Genomic DNA, 10,897 nt, shown 5'->3' on the forward strand with positions numbered 1-10,897 from the left:
CCAGGGGATGTACTGTATGGTGATTAACATAATATAATAAAATAAAATTAATTATAAAAAAAAAGAAAATATCTTACTAAATACATCTCTGAAGGCTTGTTTAACATGCCGGTTTCTCAGAGTATAAATGAAGGGGCTCAGGAAAGGGGCAACTGAAGTATTGAGCACAGCGACTCCTTTGCTTGAAGTGACTCTTTCATTTGCAGATGGCTTATGTACATGAATATACAACTACCATAATTGATGGACACAACAATCATGGGAGAAGAGCAGGTAGAAAACGCTTTTTTCTTTTGCTGAACTGAAGGGACTTTTAGAATAGTCTTTTTTTTTTTTTTAAGATTTTATTTATTTATTTGACAGAGATAGAGACAGCCAGCGAGAGAGGGAACACAAGCAGGGGGAGTGGGAGAGGAAGAAGCAGGCTCATAGCAGAGGAGCCTGATGTGGGGCTCGATCCCATAACGCCGGATCACGCCCTGAGCCGAAGGCAGACGCTTAACCGCTGTGCCACCCAGGCGCCCCTTGTGCCACCCAGGCGCCCCTAGAATAGTCTTGATGATGCCAGAGTAAGAAAGGATTACTAAGAACAATGTGACAATAATGATCATTACAGCTGAGAAAAAAGCAATCTGTTCTAATAAGTGTGTGTCTGAGCAAGAAAGTTGCAGGACAGGAGAAATGTCACAAATGAAATGATCAATGATATTTGAAGCACAGAAATCCAGGTTAAGACCCAAAACCATTGGAGGGACAACGACCAGGAATCCAGTTGCCCAAGAACTGAGTACAATCTGAGGACAAATTCTGCTGCTCATGATGGATGTGTAATGCAAAGGTTTGCAGATGGCAATGTAACGATCATAGGACATAGCTGCCAGAAGGAAAAATTCTGTAACCCCCAAGAATATGTAAAAAAATAACTGAGCTATACAGCCATTATAGGAAATGGCTTTTTCTCTTGTTACAATGGTGATTAGGAATCCGGGGATGCAAACACTTGTGAATAAAATTTCCAGGAAAGAGAAATTATGGAGGAAGAAATACATTGGGGTCTTGAGATGAGAATCCAGTAGAGCAAGGGCAATGATGGTTAAGTGTCCTATCACACTCAGCATGTAATTTAGAAGTAGAAACAAGAAAATTACAATCTGTAACTGAGGATTATCTGTCAGTCCCAGAAGGATAAACTCTATGTGTTTTGTATGGTTCTTCATTTCTTTTTTGTGATTTCAAACAAATTCTAGAAATAAAAAGGTATAATAATATGAGTAGCTTTATGTCCAGGAAGTGATACATAAAAGGATCCATAGTCATATACACACCCATTTATGAGGAAATACTTCATGAGGCTGAAGATATGATCTAGAAAATGACTAAAGAAAAAGAGTGTAAGAGTGCAATACAACAACAAACTAAATACTAGTTGAATCCAGAAAAATTGAAACAATATAAAGCAGATATAACCACATTTACAAAAATCCAGTAATGGATCTGAGCAAGAAGAATGTATTAATGTCTACTGAGGAAAGAGGACAATCCACTCTTAAGACTGAAGTTTCAATGGGTCTTTTATTGTTTAAGAATGACTATCTAAAGACTATTCTCCCCCACAAAAGATAATATCCAAAATAATAAATTGATGGGCGTCTGGGTGGTTCAGTTGTTAAGCGTCTGCCTTTGGCTCAGGGCGTGATTCTAGCATTCTAGGATCGAGCCCCGCATCAGGCTCCTCTGCTGGGAGCCTGCTTCTTCCTCTCCCACTCTCCCTTCCTGTGTTCCCTCTCTCGCTGGCTGTCTCTGTCAAATAAATAAATAAAATCTTTAAAAAACAAACAAACAAAAAAAATAATAAATTGAAAGTATTATAACAATAAGTTCAGTATTGTGAAAAAACGTTTTTCCTTTAAAAAGGAACAAAATGTTTAGAATATATAATGCAATATCTACCTTTCTCAGAAGACAATTCAATTTTTTTAATTTTATTATTTTTTAATGTTTTTTATTATATTAATGTTAGTCACCATACAGTACATCCCCGGTTTCCGATGTAAAGTTCTATGATTCATTAGTTGCGTATAACCCAGTGCACCATGCAATATGTGCCCTCCTTACAACTCAATTTTCATATTACGTATAAGCTGTATGTCATGGCATAGTTTGAAAAGTAGAAAACAATCCAAATTTTTAAAAATAAGCAATTCTTTAAATAATCTTAGTCATTAAGATAATTACATTTTGAAGTCATTGAAATATTCTAAATGTATTTTAGATACAAACTGCAAAAAAGTTTATACAAACTGACCCCATTTTTATAAATGTCTGTGTCTCATACATGAAGGTATGATGTTGGCAAATATATAAAATAAAGTACTTTCAAATAGTTGTTAAATTATAGGGCATTTACGTTTTTCATTAAAAATTCAGTCATTCTTAATAATATCCTATCAAAGAAATGCAATGAATGCTTTCTCTAACTTCTCTAATTTATTATTTTATAAAAGCAAAATAAAAACAATGTGAATTCAGAAACTTATGGGTTATATAATTTAGAGCCATATTTTCAATTAAAATAAATCCAGTGATGCACTTCATTTTCCTGTTAACCTGAGGAATTGTTATCAATTTGCTAAATAGGGTATTTCCAAATAAACATAAGCATGGCAGAGAGAAAAAAATAAACTATATCATATAGACTATGTTTTCTTTCCTTTAAATAAAAAAATTTAAATTACACCCCTTATTCATTTTTCAATTATCTTTGCCTGTTCTGAATTTGTTCTTCTTTTTCTTACTGAATACATAATATTTTTCCTTCTACATGATTTAGCTCCTTACCTCATATACAAATTCACAAACTGCACTAATTATCAGTGATAAGTTTTTATTGCTTAAAGTGTTAGTCAGAATTAGCGCCTACAAAGAGTTGTCTTTCCTATTTTTAGATAATGTATTAAAACATGTAAAGCCAATTCTCCAAGAAAAAATATCCTCCAACCTTGTTATGTTTGATTGACTTGTAGAGGTGTTCAAGCACTCTGTTTATCTATAATCCTCCTTCCCTCTGCAATTTTGCAGTGCAGTGTCTGGTTTAAACCACTAAAGTATTAGAAAGCCAGGTGAGGGGTGCCTGGGTGACTCAGTCATTAAGCATCTGCCTTAGGCTCTGGTCATGACCCCAGCGTCCTGGGATGGAGCCCCGCATAGGGCTCCCTGCTCTGCTGGGAGCCTGCTTCGTCCTCTCCCACTTACCCTACTTGTGTTCCCTCTCTCGCTGGCTGTCTCTCTGTCAAATAAATAAATAAAATCTTTAAAAAAAAAGAAATGCAGGTGGAAGTGCATAAATCAAACTTGAAGCTCTTGCATTTGTGAGCAATAACATGCTTTATACAAGGAGCAATAATAAAATATCATTTTTGTCACTGCTATTTATTTGTATACAACTTACAAGGTATTTGTAATTATTCGTAAGTGTTTGAAAGAAAATAACCCTGCTCTTTTAAATTATCTCCACTATTTTACTTACCTTGAGCAGTTTATGTTGGTATTTTTTTTTCTGTAGATTACATGAGCAAGGATCAACCATAATGAAAGGCAAACATGCTAACTAGAAAATAATATTTAATTTTGTAGGCTGAATGGTTAATATAAAATCATCTCATGTTAATTCAAAGCAACGAGATAAAGTGTGACTATTTTAACACTGTGATTTTTCTGCACTATCACATAACATGCACTAAACATATGATAGTATCTGTGCCTTGGATAGTAAAGATTTCTCATAAGCTCCTGTTTTTAATACCATACAATTTATAAAATGTGTGTCCAACTAATCCCACCTCACAAACATTCATGAAGATTATCATAGCTGAGATGATTAGCTTGAAATTTGGGAAATATTTATTAGTCTCGAATTATCTAACAGGAATGAATGATCTCCACTGGAAATCTAAGGGGAGGGTCTCTCTAAGGAGAAATAGGAAAGATGAAGAAACATTCAAAAGAACCTACAAAACAGCAGTTGGCCTTGTCTGTATCATTTCATCAAATAGAAACTTCTTGTTTCAAGCACGATGATAAACAACTGTTAGAGTTGTCACATTAAAAAATGCTCATTTCAAGACAATCATTTAGACAATCAGCAAGACAGTCATGTTCTAAACTAGTGGAATATTTTGGATCATACGTAATGATACATGCCAAGGTACCAATAATATGTGCCAAGGTAATGCCTTTTGAGGTTTTGTGGGTTTTTTCCCAACATGTGACTCTATCGCTGGGAGAACGGCATATGGGTACCTAACTCAAATGCTTCTTCTATCTATTTTTTCTACAAGCAACTGTGTTCAATATTAAGAAAAGACAAAGAACTTCTGCATAATATTATAATTTGAGAATGAATATTTTCTTCAGTGATTTGAGAATGTATGCCTAAGTTCAACCTTTTTCAAATATTACTAATCACTATAACACCTATTGAATACTGAATTCATTTCTTGAATATTTCTTGAATATTTACTATGCATGAAGTACTATGCTGACTGCCATACATACGTTATTCAATTTAATCATCCTAATAGGCAAAGTATGCATAATCACGAACATTTTTGGCTGTTGAAAAAATGGAGAATTAGGGAAATCAGTGTATGTGCTCACACTCATGACAAAGTTTAGAAATTGTAGAGAAAGATCTTTAATTCCAAAGTGATGATAGGTAGATGATGATTGATAGATAGATAAATAGATAGATAGATAGATAGATAGATAGATAGATAGATATAGGTAGATAGATAGATGATAGAAGAAAGGGCTATTTAATTTGGAAAATAATCAACAACCTAAAGCCTGATACCTCGGATATGAGTGCTAAACTTTTTTTTAATGAATAAATAATGATGGAAAATTCACATTCTTATATCATAAATGCAAAACCTTTTTCAAGAAATGAAATGAACTCATGGAGCTTTTTTGAGTATAACTTTAAAATAAAAATTGATTTTTCAACCATATTTTATGTATTTTGAAGTTTAAAGGACCATATTACAGGAAAAAAAACTATAGTTCAATATAAATAGAAATAAATGAAGTAACGGTATTTCACACTGAACGAACCACAGGGGTAAAAATCAAAGATACAGAAATAATTAGTGTGTAACTCTTTAAAATACCATGCTCTGATCATTGACTATCCATGAGCTATATTCTAAAGAAAAAAAGGACGACAAATAGATCTAATTTTGTTATCATTGGTGATACTGATCGAGTGATTCTAATTTCATTTTGTATAAATTTTAGCATTGGACATTTTAATAAATATGTTGATGTTGACAGCAACTTTCTCTACAGTGAGATGTTGAATCTTACTGTAGAGAAAAAGGAGGGGAAGGAGAATCAAATATAAATGAGAAAATAGTTCAGGGGCGCCTGGGTGGCACAGAGGTTAAGCATCTGCCTTTGGCTCAGGGCGTGATCCTGGCGTTGTGGGATCGAGCCCCACATCAGGCTCTTCCTCTATGAGCCTGCTTCTTCCTCTCCCACTCCCCCTGCTTGTGTTCCCTCTCTCGCTGGCTGTCTCTATCTCTGTCAAATAAACAAATAAAAAAATCTTAAAAAAAAAAGAAAGAAAGAAAGAAAATAGTTCAGCAGTGATGGATTAGAATTAGAGGGAGCAATGTCAACTAATGATTTCTTAATGTGTTTTTTCCCCTAGCTTTATCCCTTGAAAGATCCTATAAAGCTTTTGGCACTATTACCATTCTCAAAACCGAGGGGGAACATTCCAAAAATGACACAGGAGCCTTTTTGAAGGCCAAATTTTCTACTCATCCCTCTTTATTTTTCTGACTTCTGCATATTGGATTGGCCCAACATTGGATCTGTTTTTTCTTCTTTCTATGCTTATTCCCAAAGTCCTCTTATTCAGTCTCTTGTTTTAAAACTCCATCTATTTGCTGAAATTTAAGCACATCTCACTATTTCTATGGCCACTTTGTATTAACACCCTTGTTTTTCTTTTGACATTTTACTATTTTAGTAGGCAAAGATGTTGAGGTTATATTCCTAGCATATGAGAAACTAGTGTTGAACATCAGTTCATGATATACTTTTGTTTTTCAAAAATTTCAACTTTAGTTAATATATTATTGATAAAAATTAGCATTTTATGTAATGGGCACAAACATATCACTGCAGGTTTTTCTGCTCAGAGTGCATCTTTCTCAATCCCTCAAATGACATTAAAACAACTGTCTGATCATTTTGGGGAAAATTCTATATCCTCATACCTTATACCAAGTATAATCCATATACAGTAAAGATACTAATGTGAATAAGTCATAAAGTATTGGAAGAAAATATAAATAAATATATGACAAGATCAGAATTAGTAAAGCCACTCAAGTAATGGTAACAGATTCAGAAATAATAATACAAAAGATATATATTCTACTACATATTAACCAAATTTTATGTATACCACCACCACCTTAAATTATATTAAATGTTAAATAACAAACCATTAAATAGGATTTGTAACATATAAGATTTGCAAAGACTTAATATCCTGAATATATGCAAATATTTTAGAAAAGGATAAGGAATCACTTTTATTTATTAACAGTGAAAGGATAGTAATATCATGTTCATAGATAAAGCATAAAGTGCCAATAAATATTTGAAAAATTGCTTTCATTAGCAATCAACAAAATGTGAATTAAAGGGAACAAAAGAGCAAAATAACATTTGGATCATCATTTTGGCAAAGACTTAATACACTGATAATACATCTTGACCTTGCTTTATTAATGCATCTTCCAATCTCCAAAGACCAGGTCCCAATTCCTTGATGCATCAGTTAGGTTTTGTTTTGTTTTATTTTTCTACATTAGCTACATTTTACATTCATTAGTGACTTTGAAGATGGGTCACAAAGGACACTTTTTTTTTTTAACTTAGTGATCTTACCTATAACAGGTAAGCTATGTAAGGCATCCACAATCATATCTTGGTGAAACTTTAAGGAAATATCCCCATGCTAAAATTGTTGGTCAGATCCTCAACTTTTCAAAAATCAAAGAGAATTTCTGGTTTTCCTTTGCCTGTGTACTAGTCTTTCCTTCTGTATAGCTAATCAGATTATGCAGAAATAGTTCCTTTTAAAATTTAGACAGATATTATAATTCATGATAAATGTTAGACCTAGGGATATAAAAATATATATAGCTTGTGCATGCGTTTCCACTGCTACCTTTGAGTGAAAGTTAAGTGAGAAAGCATGACTACATTACATCCTAGTCTGCAGGAATTGAGATGGTATCTCAGAACTTATTCTTGATGCAGTGAGGAAAATGTATTAAGATGATCAAAACAGGAGACAGGAAGTCCAGTTAGAGTATGAAGTTTTCATATTGAGAATGAGATCAAAGTGATCTGAAGTAGGGTGGAGCAGGGTGGAATGGAAAAGATAGACTGTAGAGTCTAAACAGATTGGCCTTATCCAGATGTGGGCAATAGGGTGGAAGGAGGCCTTCTAAAAGAAGAGGAATAATAATGGATTAAGCAAGAGCGGTGATAGTAGATTAATAGTAAAGATGCCAGATTTCAGTAGCCTGAGTAATGAATGAAAGATAGAGGGGTAGAGAAGAGAAGAGATGAAAATATACATATCGACTAGGAGAATCATTGAAAAGGCATGGTCTTTGAAATTCAGTGATTGGATGTTAACCTGAGCTATGCTAGTGAATACAACCTGTGCCAAGCATGGCCTTATATTGCAGTAGACTGAATGTACATAAAAAGTGTTTGGTGCATCACTAAGAAGTGTATAAATAAGGAACTAGTACAGAATACTGAAGTGTCAGATGAAATGGTATTAGGGTCTGCCTTGTTTTTTTAATTGTTAAATTTTGCAATAGTTTAACATTACAGAAAAGTGAACAAATTATAAGCGCACAGTTCTAGACATACAAATAGAACATGAACTGTATCATCTAAGCCATATATACCTAGACAAGGTCCATACGTGCCTCACAATCCTCCCTGAATAGAGGCACTATCCTGATTTCTAACTCCATTTATTAGTTTTGCTTATTTTTGAAATCTGTGTAACTGAAATCATATTCTACATATTCTTTTGTGTCTTGCTTCTTCACTCAAAATCATGCTTGGGAGAACTTTTCATGCTATTGAATGTAGCAATATTATTTTTTCTTCATTGTTATGTCCTTCCATTTTATGAATATACCACTTTTTAAAAACTGATTCTATCACTGATGGACTTCTTGATGTTTCATGTTCTTTGGATTATTGGGAATAATGAGGCTAAAACTTCTTAAACATGCATTTATTTTGTGTACACGTTTTGATTAGGTAAATACCAGGATTATATGTACACGTTTTTATTGCGTAAATACCCAGGATAATAATTTCCTGTTTCATATATATCAGACATCAGCCTAAAAAATACATTCAAAAAGTTTTCATGGAGTTTATAGGAGTGCACACTCTAATCTTCATGATACTTGGGATGATCCATATATTTAATGTCCATTATTCTCAGCATTGTGCAATAGTTGTGAATTTAATTTCCTTTTCCTAAGTACTAGAAAGTTCACATTTTATATGTTCACTGGCCTTTAGACATGCTCTTCAGTGAAGAAATTAGTCCAAGTGTTATTACGTTAGGTTTTTCTTTCTTACTGAGTTGTAGTAGATTTTATAAATTCTGGTTACAGTCCTTGACTATCACTACAACTATCTTCTCACATTCCGTGACTTGTCTTATTTAAATGACTTTTAGGGCACTTGTGTGGGGCACCTGCGTGGCTCAGTCAGTTAAGATTCTCACTCTTGATCTCAGCTCAGTCTTGATCTCAGGGCAGTGAGATCAAGGCCCATGTGGGTCTCCATGCTGGACATAGAGCCTCATAAGAAAAAAAAATCAATTTTATTAAAGTATAACTTACATACAAAAAAATGCACTTATTTTAAGTGTAGCATTCTATCAAGTCTTGACAAATGTATGTATGCATCTTTATATCTCCTAATACAATGAAGATATATAAATTTCTATGACTTCTAAATCTTTGTGCTCTTTCCCAGTTAGTTTACCTTCATAATAGATTTGGTTTGTCTTTTCCAATTAAATTAAGTCTTACAGTATTTTCCCTTTAATATGTATATGTTTTCCCTTGGCATACTACTTTAAGATTTATCCACATTATCACACAGATTAATTCTTTATTCTTCTACTGGTATGTAGCATTCTATGTATAAATATACCACTTTTTAAAATCACTTCTCAATGATTACTTGTATTACGTTCCTCTTTTGATTATTATGAATAAAGTTGTAATTATCAAGTCTTTCTAAGGACATATTTTTTTTCTCTTAGGTAAATTCTTAGGGATGGATTTGCTATGTTATATAATAGACACATTATTAATTTTATAAGAAACTGGAAAACTGCATTCTGAATGGTTTTGCTGTATTTCCACCAGTAATATATGAAAATTTCAATTGCCTCATGTTCTTCCCACCCTTGCTATTGTTAGTACATTTATTTTTGTCTATTCTAACAAATGTTTAGTAATGTCTTATTACCATTTAATTTTTATTTCCTTAATGACTAATGATGTTGAGCCCCTTTTCATGTGCACATTTGATATTCATGCCTCTTCCCATGTGAAGTATATGCTGAAATCTTTGACCAGTTTTATTGGGTTCTTTGTCTTCATATGAGTAAACTGTGTGTATGTGTATGTGTGTATACTTATACATACATTTTACTTTGTATCTTTGTCATATTAGACATACAACATAGATTAAGTAATATGTATTTCATATATATAAAATGAAGTATATCCATAATATATGTGCATATATATACATCTATTGTGTATGGATATAACATATATATCTAGATACATATAACTATATATAACTGTCTATAGATATCTAGATATATATGTTTTATCTATACACACACAAAATACATAACCTTTGTGAGATACATGTTTTATAAATATCTTCTCCTAGTATAGGCATTTCTTTTCACTTTTTTAAAAACAGTTCTTTTTAAAAAGTTTATTTATTTAAGTAATCTATACATCCAACATGGGGCTTGATCTCAAGACCCTAAGATCAAGAGTCACATGCTCTTCTGACTGAGACAGCTGGGCACGCCCTTTTCACTTTTTTTTTGCAAGCAATTTTACTAAAACTTTATTTATTTTATTTTTTTATATTTTTTATTTTGTCCCCTTTTCACTTTCTAACAGTATTTTTTTAAGATTTTATTTATTTATTTAAGATAGAGAGAGACAGAGACAGAGCATGAGTGGAGAGAGAGGCAGAGGGAGAAGGAGAAGCCGACTCCTGGCCAAGCAGGGAGTCTGATGCAGGGCTTGATCCCAGGACCTTGGGATCATGATCTGAGCTGAAGGCTAATGCTTAACAGACTGAGCCACCCAGATGCCCCTACAGTATCCTTGCAAAGTGGTTTTTATTAGGTCTATGATCTATTTTAAGTTTATTTTTCATTGTGTTCATTGTTATCCATATGTATATCTTATTTCTATACACGAATAACGAGACTGAAGAAAGAGAAATTAGGGAATCCATCCCATTTACAATAGCACCAAAAACCATACGTTACCTTGGAATTAACTTAACCAGAGACGTAAAGGACCTATCCTAGAAACTATAGATCACTTTTGAAAGATATTGAGGAAGACATAAAAAGATGGAAAAATATTCCATGCTCATGGATTGGAAGAATTAACATAGTTAAAATGTCCATACTACCCAGAGCAATCTACACTTTCAATGCTATCCCGATCAAAATACCGAGGACATTTTTCAAAGAACTGGAACAAATAGTCCTTAAATTTGTATGGAA

At 33.1% G+C, this 10,897-nt stretch overlaps 1 pseudogene; it reads right to left on the bottom strand.

Annotated features, from left to right (window-relative positions):
• Positions 1 to 51: 51 nt before the first annotated feature.
• Positions 52 to 1,217, bottom strand: LOC117802937 (annotated as a pseudogene).
• Between the last annotated feature and the right edge of the window lie 9,680 nt (positions 1,218 to 10,897).

This window comes from Ailuropoda melanoleuca, chromosome 7, assembly GCF_002007445.2.
Source record: "Ailuropoda melanoleuca isolate Jingjing chromosome 7, ASM200744v2, whole genome shotgun sequence".
Lineage (NCBI taxonomy): Eukaryota > Metazoa > Chordata > Mammalia > Carnivora > Ursidae > Ailuropoda > Ailuropoda melanoleuca.